This window comes from Schistocerca serialis, chromosome 1 (assembly GCF_023864345.2).
Source record: "Schistocerca serialis cubense isolate TAMUIC-IGC-003099 chromosome 1, iqSchSeri2.2, whole genome shotgun sequence".
Classification (NCBI taxonomy): Eukaryota; Metazoa; Arthropoda; class Insecta; order Orthoptera; family Acrididae; genus Schistocerca; species Schistocerca serialis.
In genome coordinates, this window is record NC_064638.1 from 886,480,718 (window position 1) to 886,497,418 (window position 16,701).

The 16,701-nt window shown below is 37.9% G+C and overlaps 1 protein-coding gene across 2 annotated transcripts in view; it reads right to left on the minus strand.

Moving 5' to 3' along the window:
* LOC126411167 (GATOR complex protein NPRL2-like) overlaps nucleotides 1–16,701 on the minus strand; it is a 117,064-nt gene that overhangs the window by 23,053 nt on the left and 77,310 nt on the right. The gene's annotated exons all lie outside the window — the stretch shown is intronic.

Genomic DNA, 16,701 nt, shown 5'->3' on the forward strand with positions numbered 1-16,701 from the left:
TTCTTACCATGAAGTAATGAGCGCTGTCGACAAAGGTTCTCAGATTGATCCCACATTCCTAGATTTCCAGAAGTCTTTTTTTGATACCGTTCCACACAAGCAACTATTAATCAAATTGCGTGCATATGGAGTATCGTCTCAGTTGTGTGACTAGATTCATGATTTCCTCTCAGAGAGGTCACAGTTCATAGTGATAGGCAGAAAATCAACAAGTAGAACAGAAGTGATATCTGGTGTTCCGCAAGGTGGTGCCATAGGCCCTCTGCTGTTCCTGATTTACTTAAACGATCTAGGTGATAATCTGAGCAGCCCCCTTAGATTGTTTGCAGATGATGCTATTATTTTCCATCTAGTAAAATCATCAGATGATCAATTCCAATTACAAAATGATCTAGAGAGAATTTCTGTATGGTGCGAAAAGTGGCAATTGGCACTAAACAAAGAAAAGTGTGAGACGATTCACATGGATACTAAAAGAAAACAGATAAATTTTGGGTATACGATAAATCACACAAATCTAAGGGCTGTCAATTCAACTAAATACCTAGGAATTACAATTACGAGTAACTTAAATTGGAAAGAACACACAGATAATATTGTGGGGAAGTCGAAACAAAGACTGCACTTTGTTGGCAGAACACTTAGAAGATGTGACAAACCCACTAAAGAGACAGCCTACATCACATTTGTCCATCGTCTGCTGAAATATTGCTGCACAGTGTGGGATCCTTACCAGGTAGGATTGATGGAGGACATCGAAAAAGTGCAAAGACGGGCAGCTCGTTTTGTGTTATTGGGTGGCAGTCACTGAAACAAAGGCGGTTTTCTTTGTGGCAAGATCTATTTACAAAATTTCAATCACCGACTTTCTCTTCCGAATGCGAAAATATTTTGTAGACACCCACCTACGTAGGGAGAAATGATCATCATAATAAAATAAGAGAAATCAGAGCTAAAATGGAAAGATTTAGGTGTTCCTTTTTCCCCACACGCCATTCGAGAGTGGAATGATAGAGAAGTAGTATGAAAATGGTTCGATGAACCCTCTGCCAGACACTTAAGTGTGAACTGCAGAGTAACCATGTAGATGCAGATGTAGATGTACTCACCATATAGTGGAGATGCTGAGTCGCAGACAGGCGCAACACATAGTGTCACAAATAAAGCTTTTGGCCAGGAAGGCCTTTGTCATGATTTTGAGTGTCAGAACATATTTGGTATGGCAGCAGCAGCAACCACTGAAACATATCTCACCACTTCCTAAGCACTGACGTATATGACTGCGCCACAGCAGGTGCCTCTAAACAGCAGTGTTTAACAACAACAACAACAACCCCTGTCCCTGCCCTCAATTATATGCTCAGTTCAGCTAAAAGCCCCTGCACATGATCAAACATGTTTATCAAATTTTTTGTCTCCTATCTGCAGGTTTGTCAAACAAGCATACCAATGTACCAATAAAGTCTGTCAAATTTACCCTCACTTTTGAAGCAGCTGTCATGTATTTTGACCCTAGTGGGAATGGCTACCAATGCAGACAAAGCATTTCTTGCATTGACTTTAGCACTGTATAAGGAAGAAAAAGGAAATAAGATTCTGGTCCAGGGAATGGTTGAAATTGAGAGGTAAATATAAACATGAAAATCTAGTGAAAATTCATTACACACTGCAACAGTGTGAGCATGATGCATGGAAGAAATGGAGAACTTTGATTTTTTTTTTTTTTAATTTTATTGCACTCCCACTTTTATGTTGTGCATGCTGTATTGATTATTGATCAAGCAACCTCTTTACCATTTTGGTAACTGCCTGTGCTCTTTCGTTTTCACCTCTATAATCTCTTGATCATAAAAATGGTTGGCAATACATCAACACAAAGAATGTCCAACACCTAGTCAAATCAACCTTGAATCAAAATTTCTCTCAAAGACACCAAAAACATAGTCTATATTTGACAAACAATCTACATCTATATCTACATCAAACAGAGCCACACACTGTCAGTTAATTTTAGAAACTAGTGATGTTTGAGAAACCGTTTAATCATTTATAGGAGACTTAAGACCATGTAAAAATGGCATAAACTCAGGTTTTGTATTGTGGTTGCTTTTAATTGTTGTTATGGGAATCACTCATCCTCTTGTTAGCATTCAGCCCCAAACAGATGGAATCTTTTCATTGCTCATCCATTTCTGCACTTGTTGGTAGGTACTAAAAGAATGATACCAGGTGATATCTTGAGTATGTGTCAGTTTTGCAAGGTGGAATTTAAGTTTTGCCACAGGTGTAGAGAGTTGTCAACAGAGAACATCGTTTATTGTATGTCTATTCATATCTCTACCACTGAAAATTATTTCGAGCAGTTAATTCATGATCCGTGTGTATAGAACATGGTTGTGAAAACACACTTGATCTCTTAGCAGTAATTAATCCAAAGTTAATAACAAGCATCAAAACGGATACAGGGATTAGTAAACACAGCATTGTCATAGCAAGATTGAATGTTGTAGCCCCCAAATGCTCCAAAAATAAACAAAAAATATACCTATTCAAAAAAGCTGCTAAAAATTCATTTGATGCCTTCCTGAGAGACAATCTCCACTCCCTCCAAATTAACAAGATAAGTGTAGACCCCAGATGTGGCCTGAATCCAAATAAATGGTATCAGCAGCAATTGAGAGATTTATACCAAATAAATTAACAAACGACGGAGCTGATCCTCCTTGATACACAAAACAGGTCAGAAGACTGTTGCAGAAACAACGAAACATGCCAAATTCAAACAGACACAAAATCTCCAATATTGGTGGTCTTCTACAGAAACTCTAAATTCAGCACAGCCTTCAGTGTGAGATGCTTATAATAGTTTACACAGTGAAACTTTGTTTGTTTTGAAACCTGGCAGAAAATCCAAAGCAATTCTGGTTGTATGTGAAGTATACTAGCAGCAAGACACAATCAATGCCTTCTCTGTGTGATAGCAATTGAGATACTATCAAAGACAGTGCTGCCAAAGCAGAGTTACTAAACACAGCCTTCCGAAATTCCTTCACCAAAGAAGCCAAAGTAAATATTCCAGAATTCGAATCAAGAACAACTGCCAACATGAGTAACGTAGAAGTAGATATCCTCAGAGTAGTGAGGCAACTTAATAAAAGCAAGTCTTCTGGTCCAGACTGTATACCAGTTAGGTTCCTTTCAGAGTATGCTAATGCAATAGCTCCATACTTAAAAATAATATACAACCATTCACTCGACAAAAGATCTGTACTCAAAGACTGGAAAGTTGCACAGGTCACACCAATATTCAAGAAAGGTTGTAGGAGTAATCCATTAAATTACAGGCCCATATCACTAACATCAATATGCAGCACATATTTTGGAACATACACTGTGTTCAAACATTATGAGTTACCTAGAAGAAAATGGCCAATGGACACACAGTCAACACGGATTTAGAAAACAATGTTCTTGGGAAACACAACTAGCTCTTGACTCGCACAAAATGTTGAGTGAGTGCTATCAATATGGGACTTCAAATTGATTCCATATTTCTGGGTTTCCGGAAGGCTGCTGACCCTGTACCGCACAAGTGGCTTGCAGTGAAATTGCATGCCTATGGAATATTGTCTCAGTTATGTGACTGGATTCATGATTTTCTGTCAGAGAGGTCACAGTTTGAAGTAATTGACAGAAAGTCATTGAGTAAAATAGGAGTGATTTCTGGCATTCCCAAAGATAGTGTTATACGCCCTTTGCTGTTCCTTATCTATATAAACGATTTGGGAGACAATATGAGCAGCCATCTTAGGTTGTTTGCAGATGACGCTGTCATTTATCGACCAGTAAAGTAATGAGAAGATCAAAACAGATTGCAAAATTATTTAGAAAAGATATCTGTATGGTGTGAAAATTGGCAATTGACTGTAAGTAACAAAAAGTGTGAGGTCATCCACACGAGTGCTAAAAAGAATCCATTAAACTTTGGTTACCTGATAAATCAGTCAAATCAAAAGGTCATAAATTCAACTAAATACTTAGGAATTATAAATACGAACAACTTAAATTGGAAGGAACAGAAATAAAATGCTGTGGGGAAGGCTAACCAAAGACTGTGTGCTTTGTTGGCAGTACACTTAGAAAATGTAACAGATCTACTAAGGAGACTGCCTACACTACGCTTGTCCACCCTCTCCTGGTATACTGCTGTGCGGTGTGGGATCCTTACCAGACAGGACTGACAGAGTACATCGAAAAAGTTCAAAGAAGGACAGCACATTTCATATTATCAAAAAATAGGGGAGAGAGTGTCACTGAAATGATACAGGATTTGGAATGGACATCATTAAAACAAAGGTGTTTTTCATTGCAGAGGAATCTTCTCAGGAAATTCCAATCACCAACCACGGAAAGATATAGGTGTTCATTCTTTCCGTGCACTATACAAGATTGGAATGACAGAGAATTGTGAATGTGCTTCAATGAACCCTCTACCAGGCACTTGATGTGATTTGCAGAGTGTCCATATAGAAGTCTATGAAGTAGATGTAGAATGTGACAAGAAACCTCTCCCCTGCTTCATAAACTTGGTATGCTGTTGCATCTAACTGTTTGAGAACGGCAACTAAGTCATACAGGGAAGGGCTCTCTGATAAAATAGTGCTGACATTCATCTTCTCTTTTGTAACACTACAGAAATCAACAGCCTTTGATACAGTAGTGCTCTTCATCGTCATTACCTTCATCATCTCCTGTTGCTTGCTTAACCATCATGTTCTCTGCTGCTGTTTAAGCCAACAGAACTGAAACGAAGTTCCTTTTGTTGGGGTTGTAGGATGAAAAATTTTATGTGTCAATGTAAAGGTTTTTGTTGTGAAGAAGACACATTTTGTAGATGAGTGCAATAAAGTCTAGTGAGATCATTCTACTGTTTTCGTAGCAGATATTCCACACAGATCACGCACAGTAACTCTAACATGACTGTTGTTGTCTTAGTCCATACAGCTGTAGTAGAAGTTATTCAGGGTCAAGTACTGTACATTTTTGTCTACCAAGGTCCACTGTTTGCACTGGAGTGAACATTGATATATACTGACCATTAGAGGCACAAATTTTAAAATTTTAAAATTTAAATTTTAAAAAGACATAAAATTTGAGTTATAATTCTTTTATGATAATTGGAGAAATTTGCCGTTTCTTTGGAACCCTTTATCTTGACACACATGTGGTATAAAAATAAGTTTTGCCACACAAACTGTAGGAAATTTAACGTCCTACAAGAAATGTAAAAGTGTGTTTTGCAGTCGAGTGTAAGAGAAAAAAAATTTGTTGTTCTTGTTGTGGTCTTCAGTCCTGAGACTGGTTTGATGCAGCTCTCCATGCTACACTTTCGTGTACAAGCCTCTTCATCTCCCAATACCTAACGCAACCTACATCCTTCTGAATCTGCTTAGTGTATTCATCTCTTGGTCTCCCTCTACGATTTTTACCCTCCACGCTGCCCTCCAATACTAAATTGGTGATCCCTTGATGCCTCAGAACATGTCCTACCAACCGATCCCTTCTTCTAGTCAAGTTGTGCCACAAACTCTTCTCCCCAATCCTATTCAATACTTCCTCATTAGTTATGTGATCTACCCATCTAATCTTCAGCATTCTTCTGTAGCACCACATTTCAAAAGCTTCTACTCTCTTCTTGTCCAAACTAGTTATGGTCCACGTATCACTTCCATACATGGCTACACTCCATACAAATAATTTCAGAAATGACTTCCTGACACTTAAATCTATACTCGATGTTAACAAATTTCTCTTCTTCAGAAACGCTTTCCTTGCCATTGCCAGTCTACATTTTATATCCTCTCTACTTCGACCATCATCAGTTATTTTGCTCCCCAAATAGCAAAACTCCTTTACTACTTCAAGTGTCTCATTCCCTAATCTAATTCCCTCAGCATCACCCGACTTAATTCGACTACATTCCATTATCCTCGTTTTGCTTTTGTTGATGTTCATCCTATATCCCCCCTTCAAGACACTATCCATTCCGTTCAACTGCTCTTCCAAGTCCTTTGCTGTCTCTGACAGAATTACAATGTCATCGGCGAACCTCAAAGTTTGAATTTCTTCTCCATGGATTTTAATACCTACTCCGAATTTTTCTTTTGTTTCCTTCACTGCTTGCCCAATATACAGATTGAATAACATCGAGGATAGGCTACAGCCCTGTCTCACTCCCTTTCCAACCACTGCTTCCCTTTCATGCCCCTCGATTCTTATAACTGCCATGTGGTTTCTGTACAAATTGTAAATAGCCTTACGCTCCCTGTATTTTACCCCTGCCACCTTTAGAATTTGAAAGAGAGTATTCCAGTCAACATTGTCAAAAGCTTTCTCTAAGTCTACAAATGCTAGCAACATAGGTTTGTCCTTCCTTAATCTAGCTTCTAAGATGAGTCGTATGGTCAATATTGCCTCACATGTTCCAACATATCTACAGAATCCAAACTGATCTTCCCCGAGGTCGGCTTCTACCAGTTTTTCCATTCGTCTGTAACGAATTCGCGTTAGTATTTTGCAGCTGTGACTTATTAAACTGATAGTTCGGTAATTTTCACATCTGTCAACACCTGCTTTCTTTGGGATTGGAATTATTATATTCTTCTTGAAGTCTGAGGGTATTTCGCCTGTTTCATACATCTTGCTCACCAGATGGTAGAGTTTTGTCAGGCCTGGCTCTCCCAAGGCCGTCATTAGTTCCAATGAAATGTTGTCTACTCCGGGGGCCTTGTTTTGACTCAGGTCTTTCAGTGCTCTGTCAAACTCTTCACGCAGTATCATATCTCCCATTTCATCTACATCCTCTTCCATTTCCATAATATAGTCCTCAAGTACATCGCCCTTGTATAGACCTTCTATATACTCCTTCCACCTTTCTGCTTTCCCTTCTTTGCTTAGAACTGGGTTTCCATCTGAGCTCTTGATGTTCATGCAAGTGGTTCTCTTATCTCCAAAGGTCTCTTTAATTTTCCTGTAAGCAGTATCTATCTTACCCCTAGTGAGATAAGCCTCTACATCCTTACATTTGTCCTCTAGCCATCCCTGCTTAGCCATTTTGCACTTCCTGTCGATCTCATTTTTGAGACGTTTGTATTCCTTTTTGCCTGCTTCATTTACTGCATCTGTATATTTTCTCCTTTCATCAATTAAATTCAATATTTCTTCTGGTACCCAAGTATTTCTACTAGCCCTCGTCTTTTGACCTACTTGATCCTCTGCTGCCTTCAATACTTCATCCCTCAAAGCTACCCATGCTTCTTCTACTGTATTTCTTTCCCCCATTCCTGTCAATTGTTCCCTTATGCTCTCCCTGAAACTCTCTACAACCTCTGGTTCTTTCAGTTTATCCAGGTCCCATCTCCTTACATTCCCACCTCTTTGCAGTGTCTTCAGTTTTAATCTACAGGTCATAACCAATAGATTGCGGTCAGAGACCACATCTGCCCCTGGAAATGTCTTACAATTTAAAACCTGGTTCCTAAATCTCTGTCTTACTATTAGATAATCTATCTGAAACCTGTCAGTATCTCCAGACTTCTTCCATGTATACAGCCTTCTTTTATGATTGTTGAACCAAGTGTTAGCTATGATTAAGTTGTGCTCTGTGCAAAATTCTTACAGGCGGCTTCCTCTTTCATTTCTTAGCCCCAATCCATATTCACCTACTACGTTTCCTTCTCTACCTTTTCCTACTACCGAATTCCAGTCACCCATGACTATTAAATTTTCGTCACCCTTCACTATCTGAATAATTTCTTTTATTTCATCATACATTTCTTCAATTTCTTCGTCATCTGCAGAGCTAGTTGGCAGATAAACTTGTACTACTGTAGTAGGCGTGGGCTTCGTATCTATCTTGGCAACAATAATGCGTTCACTATGCTGTTTGTAGTAGCTTACCCGCATTCCTATTTTCCTATACATTATTAAACCTACTCCTGCATTACCCCTATTTGGTTTTGTGTTTATAACCCTGTAGTCACCTGACCAGAAGTCTTGTTCCTCATGCCACCGAACTTCACTAATTCCCACTATATCTAACTTTAATCTATCCATTTCCCTTTTCAAATTTTCTAACCTACCTACCCGATTAAGAGATCTGAAATTCCACGCTCCGATCCGTAGAACGCCAGTTTTCTTTCTCCTGATAACGACATCCTCTTGAGTAGTCCCCGCCTGGAGATCCGAATGGGGGACTATTTTACCTCTGGAATATTTTACCCAAGAGGACGCCATCATCATTTAACCATTACGGCCGTAGTTTCCCCTTGCTTTCAGCTGTTCGTAGTGCCAGCACAGCAAGGCCATTTTGGTTAGTGTTACAAGGCCAGATCAGTCAATCATCCGGACTGTTGCTCTTGCAACTACTGAAAAGGCTGCTGCCCCTCTTCAGGAACCACACGTTTGTCTGGCCCCTCAACAGATACCCCTCTGTTGTGGTTGCACCTACGGTATGGCTATCTGTATCGCTGAGGCACGCAAGCCTCCCCACCAACGGCAAGGTCCATGGTTCATGGGGGGACATCATATACATATAGGCAAAAAATTTAAGAAAGTGCCAAAATTTCATTGTTTTCTCAGTTCCCTCAAAGGTTTTCGATGTCCAAAACTTGGACTCTATACTATAGACCACTTACACACAACATACTAACAGTTCAGAAAATATCTGTCCCCTGGACTATATAGCTGAGCATGTTGCGAGAATGGAAGGCGGATAAATCTGCACAGCACATCAATGACCATTGGTCTTGCACACCACCCAGTGGAGTACAGTTTCTAGGAGATTTTCCAGACTTAACAGGCAAATGCTACTAGCCTGGTCTCCGATTTCCACTTCAGAAAATATAATACACTAACAGGTGAAAGACAGAGAACAGAGTTTACTCAATTCACAGACAGACTGCACATATAATGTCCCTTCCTTAACTGATATCTGTGTGAAAGGAAGAGCAGCCAGTCACAAAGTAAATGTGTCAAAACCATGAAAAATGGGCCATGTACGATGGAACAAATGCTAGGAAAGAGCGAGTCAACAGGCTGAATAATCAAAACTCACACGTTTTAGAAGACAGGAAAAACGCAGAAAATAAAGATTTTTCACCTCTGTAAAACAAATAATGCAAAAAAACATAATTAATTCATTATTAATGCTATCAGCAATAACATTTATCTCCACCACCATCACTATTATTATAATTATAATGGCTGCTTCTACTGTTAACAACAACAAAAACAACAACAACAACATTTTTTGTTGCTCACAGACTGTTGCAAACCTTTGCACCTGACATAATATCAATGGCATACAAAGTGGCAGCTGCTGTGTAAGAGCTCAAGAGCTTTTGAAGACACTAACTTTCAACATCTTGAGGATTTATTGATTATTTTTATTTGAATGCTCTTAAATGTAAATAGAGGTCACAATCTGAAAGAGAACAGCACTTCTATCGCGCTACTGCTCCTCTATATTCCGTGAAACTTGGCAACAGGGTCACAAGCACACCTTCAGTTGCACTCATTTTAGGGGGCTTCTGCACATGGGCAACTCACACGATGTAATTGCCTTATGGGCCAAATATGTACGGATTTGATAAACAGTGTGCATGGGTCACAATGTGCACAGCTAGACCTTGCCACTCAACTAGATGTTTACATCAGTGCCACCAAGTGGTAGTACACTGTGGCAGGCTTTTATCTCTGTTTGCTCGGCATAAATCCTACTATACAAATATTTGCTATTAAAAACAGTCTTTATCACAATTTACTTATTACAGTGACCGGTTTCGACCACTACTGTGGTCATCTTCAGACCAATGAGTAAGAACCTCCTCCTGCTGAGTAGTGATTCTCCAGTAGTAAATATTTCTAACACATTGATCACTGTCACTCCCATAATGTATTCAAAACTAACTACCAACCAATGATAAGATGCTCTTCACAAGGGAAACTTCCTATCACACCCCCCTCAGATTTAGTGGTAAGAGAGCTCAGTGGACAGCCTGTCGAAAACTGAACATAGATCAAGCATGAAAACATGAAGAAGGCGTACTGAACTGTGAAGAAAAATTAAATAAAATAGAAACAGAAATAGTGAATGGTCCAAGGCCAAGAAGTGGAATACACAGCAGCCTGAAAGAGCAACAGTGTCATGGTTGAGTAGTTATGGTGTTGGACTACCAACCAGGTGACTCACGTTCAAATCTCCCTCGTGCAAAATTTTCTTTTTTCTGCTGTTCGCTGTATTCCAATTTGGGTCTGTGTCGCAACATAATGTCCATTTGCAACAGTGAGGTGTAAGGCAGGGAACTATAATGACAGTTGTTTCTGCTCACCTACTCTATTAACAGCTGATAGGAAGTGGCTTTCGAATGGGAACTGCAAATGTTCAATAACAAGGGGACAAGTCAACCAAACCCTCCACAGGAAAACACATTTTGTGTGTCATACATTAGTGACAGAATGTGTGTCATATGATATGAATCTCTTATCGACGCACCTAATTTGTAAACCTGGAAGTGAGTAAGATATGCCTCCTCGACCGATTAGGTGTTTGTATGAACATAAATGTGATCACTCGCAAGGACATGTTTGTCACATAAGCTGCTACAAATGAATGCAACAGTTCCACAATCACAGAGTTTCTCTGTGCTCTGTCAAAACACATGTTTTTAACGTTTTTGAAGCTGCAATCCGTTTTGGATGTTTTGACTCTTGAATTCCTTTGTTGCAACATAGAGTTCACACCCATTTATTTGTTGTTTTCATTTCTCTGAGACGTCTATTTGGTAACTCGCCACCTTTCACTATTTATCACATTTACTTGTGACAGTAACGTTTTCTTACCACATGACTCATATTCTGTAACCAATGTATAGTGTGACAGTGGCCAACACTACAGAATGAGAAGAAACATTAAATGACCGGACGGACAGTTCATAATGTTGTGAAAAAAATAATAAAATACAATAAAAATAAATGGCACTAGGAAGCTTTGAATACAGCTCATGCAGTTTACAGTCCAACACTGTGACCACTTAACCACAATGTCATGGCTGTTTAACTTGTTTAGATATTGTACTTGTTAAGCTTGGACTGTTCACTGTTTTTATTTTGCCTTTTTTTTTCAGTTTAGTACACTTCCCTTTTTTCATGCTTGATCTGTGTTCAGTTTTTGATGAGCTATCCACTGGGCCATCTTACCACTAAATCTGAGAGGGGTGTGATGGGGAGTTTCCCTGTCAGGTATGTTAAAGTTGTACTGACAGCAAACCTATTTTGCAGGTTTTCGAATGAGTTATATTAAGTTAAGAATTTTATCATCTAATAATCCATTTGAGGTGCTGAGAATTCTAAGTGCCTAAAGCACATCACAGTTGAGTGTGAGATTGTAGCATTTAGTCATGCTTCTGAAATCCATTGATCTTACGGTGAGTCATGCTTATCTCTGCTGTAGACCCACACTGCATATTTGAAAATTCACGAAAAGCTCTATCATTGGTTTCTTTGATATTCACTTAAATGTGGACTGATGGTGGCATGTTTAGGCCCTTATGGGTCTCAGTGCCTGATTTGTATCTAGTCAAGTGACCATGTTGACATACATTATTGCTCGAGTTTAATCATTTATGGCTGTTGTGTGCAGTGTGAACACAAGCTATGTTGAATCTATTTTAAATACTAACAGAAAGGAAAAGCTGTGAGGATGGGTCATGAGATGTGCTTAGGTAGCTCAGTCAGTAGAGCACTTGCCCGTGAAAGAAAAAGGCAGTAAGTTCGAGTCTCAATTCGGCACACAGCTGTGATCTACCAGGAAGTTTCATATCAGCGCACACTCTGCTGTAGAGTGAAAATCTCATTCCGAGAGCAAAAAAGGAAATTACTAGGAAAAGTTGGCTGCAAATTAGCTAGGGCCTCCGAGAACAGATCCTTTGATTGAGAGAGTGACGAAATCAAATAAGCACGACTACAACCCAACATTTAACAAGAAAGTGTACAGTTAACACTACTTGTTGCATAAGTGTAGCGTAAGAATATCTGATTTCCAGCCCAGAAGTAAATTCGTGACCTAATATGTCTCTTAGGGATCTAGTACATTTGTCCCCCCCCCCCCCCCCCCCAAAAAAAAAGCACAAAAACTGCCACTTACACAAAAATGTGAAATGGAGAGTTGCAAAAGCTTACACATTATTTCATTACACCCTAAACTGTACTTAATTATGTACAAAATAACAAAATTCCACAAAAGCAATTCTTTCTTTTGTCAGATAAGTTATTCATATTATTATTATTTCTTCTTTCTCTTCTCAGACGTTATGTCTGGTCAAAAATGGAAAGTGACGCGGACCTTGATCAAGCATGACTTCCTTTTAACTGTACGGTATATGTTACATTGCATTTAGGAACTTTCGGGTAATTGAACATGTATCAATAATTACAGATTTCTGTAGTTGTATATATACGTTTGGATGTAGCTGTATTGCGTTGATGTGCTGGTGGATATTGTGTGGTATGACTCCTGTAGTTGATAGTATAATTGGTATGATGTCAACTTTATCCTGATGCCACATGTCTTTGACTTCCTCAGCCAGTTGGATGTATTTTTCAATTTTTTCTCCTGTTTTCTTCTGTATATTTGTTGTATTGGGTATGGATATTTCGATTAGTTGTGTTAATTTCTTCTTTTTATTGGTGAGTATGATGTCAGGTTTGTTATGTGGTGTTGTTTTATCTGTTATAATGGTTCTGTTCCAGTATAATTTGTATTCATCGTTCTCCAGTACGTTTTGTGGTGCATACTTGTATGTGGGAAAGTGTTGTTTTATTATTTTTCTTGTATGGCAAGTTGTTGATGTATTATTTTTGCTACATTGTCATGTCTTCTGGGGTATTCTGTATTTGCTAGTATTGTACATCCGCTTGTGATGTGATCTACTGTTTCTATTTCTTGTTTGCAAAGTCTGCATTTATCTGTTGTGGTATTGGGATCTTTAATAATATGCTTGCTGTAATATCTGGTGTTTATTGTTTGATCCTGTATTGCAATCATGAATCCTTCCGTCTCACTGTATATATTGCCTTTTCTTAGCCATGTGTTGGATGCGTCTTTATCGATGTGTGGCTGTGTTAGATGATACGGGTGCTTGCCATGTAGTGTTTTCTTTTTTCCAATTTACTTTCTTTATGTCTGTTGATGTTATCTGATCTAAAGAGTTGTAGAAGTGGTTATGAAATTGCAGTGGTGTAGCCGATGTATTTATATAAGTGAGTGCTTTGTGTATTTTGCTAGTTTCTGCTCGTTCTATAAAGAATTTTCTTAAATTGTCTACCTGTCCATAATGTAGGTTTTTTATATCGAAAAATCCCCTTCCTCCTTCCTTTCTGCTTAATGTGATCTTTCTGTTGCTGAATGTATGTGATGTATTGTATATTTGTGGCATTGTGATCGTGTAAGTGTATTGAGTGCTTCTAGGTCTGTGTTACTCCATTTCACTACTCCAAATGAGTAGGTCAATATTGGTATAGCATAAGTATTTATAGCTTTTGTCTTGTTTCTTGCTGTCAATTCTGTTTTCAGTATTTTTGTTAGTCTTTGTCTATATTTTTCTTTTAGTTCTTCTTTAATATTTTTATTATCTATTCCTATTTTTTTTGTCTGTATCCTAGATATTTATAGGTATCTGTTTTTTCCATCGCTTCTATGGAGTCGCTGTGGCTATCCAATATGTAATCTTCTTGTTTAGTGTGTTTTCCCTTGACTATGCTATTTTTCTTACGTTTGTCTGTTCCAAAAGCCGTATTTATATCATTGTTGAAAGCTTCTGTTATCTTTAGTAATTGGTGAGTTGTTGATTGGTTGCTGCCAGTAGTTTTAGATCATCCATGTATAGCAAATGTGTAATTTTGTGTGGGTATGTTCCAGTAATATTATATCCATAATTTGTATTATTTAGCATGTTGGAGAGTGGGTTCAGAGCAAGACAGAACCAGAAAGGACTTAATGAGTCTCCTTGGTATATTCCACACTTAATCTGTATTGGCTGTGATGTGATATTATTTGAATTTGTTTGGATATTAAGTGTGGTTTTCCAATTTTTCATTACTATGTTTAGGAACTGTATCAATTTAGGATCTACTTTGTATATTTCCAATATCTGTAGCAACCATGAGTGGGGTACACTATCAAAAGCTTTTTAGTAATCAATGTATGCATAGTGCAGCGACCTTTGTTTAGTTTTAGCTTGATATGTCACCTCTGTATCTATTACCAGTTGCTCTTTACATCCTCGTGCTCCTTTGCAGCAGCCTTTTTGTTCTTCATTTATAATTTTGTTCTGTGTTGTATGTGTCATTAATTTCTGTGTAATGACTGAAGTTAATATTTTGTATATTGTTGGTAGGCATGTTATGGGGCAATATTTTGCTGGGTTTGCTGTGTCTGCTTGATCTTTAGGTTTCAGATAAGTTATTCCTTGTGTAAGTGTATCAGGGAATATGTATGGGTCTGCAATGTAACTGTTAAATAATTTAGTTAGATGTGAATGTGTTGAGGTGAACTTCTTTAGCCAGAAATTTGCTATTTTATCATTTCCAGGGGCTTTCCAATTGTGCGTAGAATTAATTGCTCGGGTGACTTCATGTTGCAAAATTATCACTTCAGGCATTTGTGGTATCATCTTGTATGTGTCTGTTTCTGCTCGTATCGACCATGCATGTCTATTATGTTGTACCAGGTTTGATCATATGTTGCTCCAAAAGTGTTCCATGTCTGTCATGTTTGGTGGATTGTCTATTTTCATTTGTGTGTTATCTATTGTCTGGTAAATTTTCTTTTGGTTTGTGTTGAATGTTTGGTTTTGTTTTCTTCTATTTTCACTTTTTTTTGTATCTTCTAAGTTGTTTGGTCAATGCTTGTAATTTCTGCTTCTTTTCATCTAATTGCTCTATCGCTTCTTGTTGTGAGATTTTACCTAACCTTTTTCGTTTTTTGTCTGATATTTCATTTCTTATAAACTGTGTTAGCTGTCCGATGTCTTTTCTCAGTTTTTCTATTCTGATCTGTACCCTGTGTTGCCATGCTGGTTTTGTGGGTTTCTTCTGTGTGTTGGTTGGTTCTGATCTCTGCCTAGTGTGTATATTTAGTGTAGTGTGTGCTCCTACATAAACCAGTAGTTGTAATCTTCCATAGTTGTATTTTCATTTATTTTGTTGTGTATGATTGTGCTGATAGTTGTTATTGTTGTTTCAACTTGTGGGTTATTTGGTGGTCTATGCAAGAATGGTCTAATGTCTGTATTTGTGTCTTTGTATTCTATATATGTCAACTGAAATTTTTCTTCTATATCTAACATGTGTGTCACTTCATGTTCTATTTGTGCTTGTTCTGGTGGCTGTCTTAAGATTTCGTTTTTTTCTGATTGTTTAATTGATGCGTGTTGTTCTTTGTTTGATTGCTATGGGATGTTTGAGTCCATTACTGTATTTTCTTCTTCTTCTGATTGCACATTATTTTGTTCCAGTATTTGTTGTACTTGTTGTTTGATGTTTTCTAATTCTGACTGGGGTATCCTGTTATTTTTGATTATTACATGGATCTGATCAGCTAGTCGTTGTTCTGTTAAAAATTTTAATTCTGGGTATCTGGTAATAAATGATGTGTATACTTGTGATCTGTATCCAGTTGTGTTGGTTCCTAAGTTTGTTGTTTGGTAATAACAGAACATGAGGTGTCGGTTAACTTCATCTGATCATCTCATCCTCTGCTTTTGTTTTCCTTCTATTATTATTATTATTATTATTATTATTATTATTACTAATGTTGTTGTTATTATTGGCAGTGGCTGTAGTTGTAAATTTGTTGATAAGTGTAACTGTTATATAGCATATGATATTAATTTCATGCTCTCAAACTGATCTGATAAGAATCTCAGTAAATGAGCTTACTATGCCTACTTTCATTCACTGCTTTCGTATGGCATCATATTCTGGGGTAATTCATCGTTGAGTGGAAAAGTATTCATTGCTCAGAAACGTGTAATCAGAATAATTGCTGGAGCCCACCCACGTTCATCCTGCAGACATCTATTTAAGGATCTAGGGATCCTCACAGTAACCTCACAGTATATATATTCACTGATGAAATTTGTTGTTAATAATCCAACCCAGTTCAAAAGTAATAGCAGTGTGCATAGCTATAACACGAGGAGAAAGGATGATCTTCACTATGCAGGGTTCAATCTGACTTTGGACAGAAAGCGGTAAATTATGCTGCCACAAAAGTCTTTGGTCACCTACCAAACAGCATCAAAAGTCTGACAGATAGCCAACCAACATTTAAAAATAAATTAAAAGAATTTCTAGATGACAACTCCTCCTACTCATTGGCTGAATTTTTAGATATAAATTAAGGGAGGGGGGAAAAAAACCAACTTAAACATTAGTGTCATGCAATATTTTGTGTACTGTAATATCTTGTACAGACATCTTTTATTAACCTGACATGTTCCACATCATCACGAAGTGTCGTATTCATGATCTATGGAACAAGTATTAATCTAATCTAATCTAATCTAAAAAGTTGTGAACACCCATTATGAATACTCATGAGCTGCCGCTGGGTGTACACATTTAGCATCTTGAATGACA